Raw genomic sequence first — 6,074 nt, forward strand, 5'->3', positions numbered from 1 at the left:
ATCCATTTTCACAAAGCAGGCAATGAAGGATACATATAGCACTGAAAGGTAATGAATTAATAACTGGCACAATCCATCCCACTTCCAAGAAACATTGTCAGTTTCATCAGGGCCCAACCAGATACTCTATTCCAAGTTTTAGTATCCCATTCTTTATCAGTCAATGTTTTAACTTTCACATGACATACATGATGAGACTACGTTGTCATAATTCAGCAATTATGACACTTAAATTTGTGTTTGATTTTCAATATCAGCCATATAGATATAAGATATAAAGGATTCTTTTAAGGCTATCATGGGAGCTTTCTGGTACTCTGATCATGCTTTAAGCTGAGAGTTAAAGATCTGAGCTTGTCATTTTTCTCTCTGCAAGGGCTCAAGTGCACTGAAAAAGATCCATAACACCCACAACATTTATAGTCATCACTAGTGCCATAATGGTCAAATGCAAGCTACTCCCAAGGCATGTGCTTCAGTTGGCATTTTATCGCAGTTAACGCAAGTAGTAGTTTGGTTGACTGTGATGTCACTTCATTTCATGAATTATGTCCTATTCCCAGCGAACAAGGAGATCAACACTGTAATTCAAGCTGCAAAACAGGACCAGACCAATACCAAATTCCATCTTTGTGGCTCTAATTCCTGGGACCACTCTTGGAACCAATTCTACATCAGTCGACATCCAATCAGGAAACATAAACCATGCAGAAATTTGAACAGGTGAAGTTTAACATAAAAAGGTATTAAGGAGAGGCTGGGGACCGCAGTGGAGGTGGGGAGCGCTCTGGAGCGCCACCGCATCCCTCCCAGAAGCGTCTCCGGGTTGGGTCTCCCATAGGTTCCCCTGGTATCTGGAGCAGAGGTCGGGCCTAGTCCCAGAGGTACAGAGTAAGAAAATTGAAGTCAAAGACCATGGGAGATGCAGCAAAACCTTATTTTGTGAAGCGTTCTAAAGACCGAGGGACTATAGATGATGATGACTTCAGAAGGGGTCACCCTCAACAAGATTATTTAATAATGGACGATTATACTAAAAGTCATAGCAGTAAAATGGAAAAAGGCCTTCCAAAAAAAAAAGTAACACCAGGGAACTATGGGAATACACCCAGAAAAGGACTGTATGCTGTTTCCAACAATCCATATGCATTTAAAAATCCAATTTATAGTCAGCCAACCTGGATAAATGACAACCACAAAGATCAGAGTAAGAGATGGCTATCTGATGAACTTGCTGGTAATTCAGATATTTGGAGAGAATTCAAACCTGGACCTAGAATTCCTGCTATAAACCAACCAAGAAAAGACACCTTCCAAGAAAGTGAAGATGGTTATAGGTGGCAAGATGGAAGAGGCTGCAGAACTATAAGATGACTGTTTCATAAAGACCTAACAAGTGTAGAAACCAAGACAGAAAGGGAAACAGGAAGCCCTGAAAACAAGAAGCAGAGGTCCAGACCTAGGAAACCAAGGAACCAAGGAGAACTAGAAGTGAAGAAAATGAGCAGGATGAAGATTTGGAAGGCCCTGTGATTGATGAATCTGTACTTTCAGTGAAGGAGCTTCTGGGTTTACAGCAGGCTGAGGAACGACTGAAAAGAGACTGCATTGACAGGCTAAAAAGGTGACCACGAAACTACCCTACAGCAAAGTATACCTGCAAGCTCTGTGATGTTTTAATTGAATCCATTGCATTTGCCCATAAGCATATCAAAGAGAAGAGGCACAAGAAAAACATTAAGGAAAAACAGGAAGAAGAGTTGCTCACTACGTTACCCCCACCAACACCCTCCCAGATAAATGCGACTGGCATTGCCATTGACAAAGTGGTCCAGGAGTTTGGCTTACACAGTGAAAGCTTGGAACAGCGACTTGAAATTAAGCATATCATGGAAAAAGTGTTCCAACACAAGTTACCAGATTGTTCTCTAAGATTATATGGGTCATCCTGTAGCAGATTTGGTTTTAAAAGTTCAGATGTAAATCTCGACATTCAGTTTCCAGCCATTATGTCACAGCCAGATGTCCTTTTACTTGTTCAAGAATGTTTAAAGAATAGTGATTCTTTTATTGATGTTGATGCAGATTTCCATGCTAGGGTTCCAGTGGTGGTGTGCAGAGAAAAGCAAAGTGGTCTTCTTTGTAAAGTGAGCACAGGAAATGAAAATGCTTGTCTGACAACAAACCATTTAACTGCCCTTGGAAAACTAGAACCAAAATTGATCCCTTTGGTGATTGCATTTAGGTACTGGGCAAAGCTTTGCAGTATAGATCGCCCTGAAGAAGGAGGCTTGCCACCTTATGTGTTTGCACTGATGACCATTTTCTTTCTTCAGCAGAGGAAGGAGCCCCTTCTGCCTGTTTATCTAGGATCATGGATTGAAGGATTCTCCCTAAACAAACTAGGCAACTTCAACCTTAAAGACATTGAAAAAGATGCTGTGGTCTGGGAATGCACTTATGATGCAGCAGGGGATGCAGCCCCACCTAAAGAAGAGTCACCGAGACTAATGCCAGTTAAAAGGGGACAGGTATCATTAATATTTGATTTAAAACACCAGCCTTCAGTACCAGTTGGGCAACTCTGGGTGGAATTGCTTCGATTTTATGCTTTAGAATTTAATTTGGCGGATTTAGTCATAAGTATACGTGTCAAAGAGTCTGTATCTCGTGAATCAAAAGACTGGCCTAAGAAGCGCATTGCCATTGAAGATCCCTACTCTGTTAAAAGGAATGTGGCAAGGACACTAAATAATCAGCCCGTGTTTGAATATATACTTCATTGTTTAAGGACAACGTATAAATATTTTGCTCTTCAACCGAAAATTACAAAATCCTGCCTTCCAAAGCCTCCAAATACAGTTACACATATTTCAGAACACTATAAAGAAGTAGTAAATCATAATTCAGATGTACAAGCAGAAGATGACAAACTCAAAAATTCAGTTTTGGTTCAGGACCCTGGTGCTACCAGTTCAACTACAAACACCTGCGAGGTACAGCCGACAGAGGGAGCCCACCAGCAGGGGAGACCCACCAGCAGAGGAGACCCACCAGCAGAGGAGATGATAAACAGACACACTGGTACAAACCTGGTCTACTCGGACTGCGTGGAGGCAGAGGTCAGGTGTGACAATTATGAGGATGTTCAGGTACCCTGTGAAGAAACTGGAAGTGAAAATGAGGCAGAAAAAATTGGAAGGGAAAGCAACCATCATTTGACTGCTGATAATGAAGGTTTAAACAGTAGCAAAAATGGAGAGTTTGTGGTCTGTGGCAACACACACAATAATGAGACTGACAGGACTTTGGATTTAGAAGTCTTCCAAAATCTTTCAGTTAAAGAATGTGATGAATTTGTTAATTTAGAGGACAAGGCTGATATTGATGAAGAATCAGTTCATTCCAATGAACTAGAAGACTCTCTAAACCACTTTGCCCCTTTGGTACAGGGCCAGACATTAGACATCATTCACTCTGATGAAGAAGAAGAGGAAGACGAAGATGAAGATGAAGAACCCAGGCTCACTGTTAACCGAAGGGAAGATGAGGATGGCATTGCTAATGAAGATGAGTTAGACAACACCTACACTGGGTCAAGGGATGAGGATGCCCTTTCTGAAGAGGATAATGAATTGGGTGATTCTGCTAAATACGAAGACTTGAAAGAATGTGGAAAGCATGAGGATGAAACTCTACCAATGGAACTTAATAAAATAGCTATTAAAGAAGAAAATGTGTGTGAGGAAAATTCAGCTCTGGATCAGTCTGATCTCGTCTATGAATTTAGTAAACTAATCTTCACCAAAGGCAAGTCACCTATGGTAGTGTGCAGTTTATGCAAACGAGAAGGTCATCTAAAGAAAGACTGTCCTGAAGACTTCAAAAGAATCCAGCTGGAACCTTTGCCACCATTAACACCCAGATTTTTGAATATCTTAGATCAAGTTTGTATCCAGTGTTACAGAGATTTTTCTCCAACTATTTTAGAAGATCAGGCTCGTGAACATATTCGGCAACACCTAGAAAATTTCCTAAAACAAGAATTTCCAGGAACTAAATTGAGCTTGTTTGGCTCCTCCAAAAATGGATTTGGGTTCAAACAAAGTGACCTTGACATCTGCATGACAATTAATGGATTTGAAACTGCTGAGGGGTTGGACTGTGTACAAACTATTGAAGAATTAGCAAGATTCCTCAAAAAACATTCAGGTCTGAGAAACATCTTACCTATTACTACAGCAAAGGTGCCAGTTGTAAAGTTTTATCATTTGAGAAGTGATCTGGAAGTGGATATCAGTTTATATAACACTTTGGCCCTTCATAATACAAGGCTCTTATCTGCTTATTCAGCCATTGATCCCAGAGTGAAATATTTGTGGTATACCATGAAAGTATTTACAAAGATGTGCGATATTGGTGATGCATCTAGAGGCAGCTTATCATCATATGCATATACTCTCATGGTGCTATACTTTCTCCAGCAGAGGAATCCACCAGTCATTCCTGTACTTCAAGAGATATACAAAGGTGAAAAGAAACCTGAGATACTTGTTGATGGCTGGAATATTTATTTTTTTGATCAAATAGATGAACTGCCCACCTATTGGCCAGAATATGGAAAAAATACAGAATCTGTTGGGCAACTATGGCTGGGACTTCTTCGTTTCTACACAGAGGAATTTGATTTTAAAGAACATGTTATTAGCATCAGGAGGAAAAATCTGCTTACAACTTTTAAGAAACAGTGGACCTCAAAATACATTGTTATTGAAGATCCTTTTGATTTGAATCATAATCTTGGAGCTGGGTTATCAAGGAAAATGACAAATTTTATAATGAAAGCTTTTATTAATGGTAGGCGAGTATTTGGTATACCCAGTCAAAGGATTTCCAAAGGACTGTCCCTCAAAAATGGAGTATTTTTTTGATCCAGATGTACTAACTGAAGGAGAGCTGACCCCAAATGATAGATGTTGCCGAATTTGTGGGAAAATTGGACACTTCATGAAGGACTGTCCTATGAGAAGAAAAGTGAGGTGACGGAGAGATCAGGATGATATCCTGAACCAAAGAAATCCTGAGAAAAAAGAAACAAAGAGGATAGAGAATTTCAAAACAAGTACACAGAAAGAGAGGTATTAACAAGAGAAGATAGGCCCCTGCAGTGCATACCTCAGAAAGCCAAGCCAGTGTGGACAGCTGTCAACCTGGGAAGAGAGAAAATTCTCAGGCCACCAGTGGAAAAGTGGAAGAGACAGGATGACAGAGACTTAAGAGAAAAACGTTGTTTTATTTGTGGAAGAGAAGGGCATATTAAAAAAGAATGCCCCCAGTTTAAAGGCTCTCCAGGTATGAATGCCAGCCGCTCCTTGGTGTTTGCACTAACATCTTAAGGGAAATGTCTAATTAGGTTTCTTCATTATTTCAGTATACTCTTTGACAAATATATTTACTCCAGAAAAATAGATTTTGAATCTTATACACTAACTCCTGGTTTTCTTGAAATCTTGCAGAGTCATTTGGTTGACTTTTCTATGATTACCCTCAAATAAAAAGTCCCCAGTCATTCCTAGTAAAAAAAAAAAAAAAAGGTATTAAGTATAATAGGGGATCAAAATAATGAGGGACAGTCTAGTAAGAAGTATAGGGAATCCTAAAAAATGTAGGAATCGCAGAAATAAGGAGCAGCTACGATCCTTAGGCTGAGATAAAGCATCTAAGGAAGAAGCACCCTCAGGGCTAAGATCCAGACCTCCTTGGAGAGGGCATGGTCATGGGTGATTGAATGACAGGGAAGTCACTGTGGTGCCACACTGGTAGAGCTTGCTAGAAATCCACCCCTCTAGAACTTGCCAGAAATCTGCCTTCAAGGTCTCTAGAAAAAGCCATTGATGCGTCAGTGACTCACTGGAAGTACTCCACTACAACCATCTAAGAGAAATGCTGGGGTGAGCTGCTAGCCACAAGGTGCTGCTAGTCATGCGGTACAGGAACCAGATGCTGGAGCAGCCACACTCATTGCCTGAGCCTGAGGCTAGAGAAGTTCTGTGCCTGAAGAGAGTAGTAGTAGA

The 6,074-nt window shown here is 40.5% G+C and overlaps 1 pseudogene; it reads left to right on the forward strand.

Annotated features, from left to right (window-relative positions):
• Positions 1 to 772: 772 nt before the first annotated feature.
• On the forward strand, positions 773 to 5,425 carry LOC143667163 (terminal uridylyltransferase 7 pseudogene; annotated as a pseudogene).
• The last annotated feature ends 649 nt before the right edge of the window (positions 5,426 to 6,074 follow it).

Source organism: Tamandua tetradactyla, chromosome 23 (assembly GCF_023851605.1).
Source record: "Tamandua tetradactyla isolate mTamTet1 chromosome 23, mTamTet1.pri, whole genome shotgun sequence".
NCBI classification, from domain to species: Eukaryota; Metazoa; Chordata; class Mammalia; order Pilosa; family Myrmecophagidae; genus Tamandua; species Tamandua tetradactyla.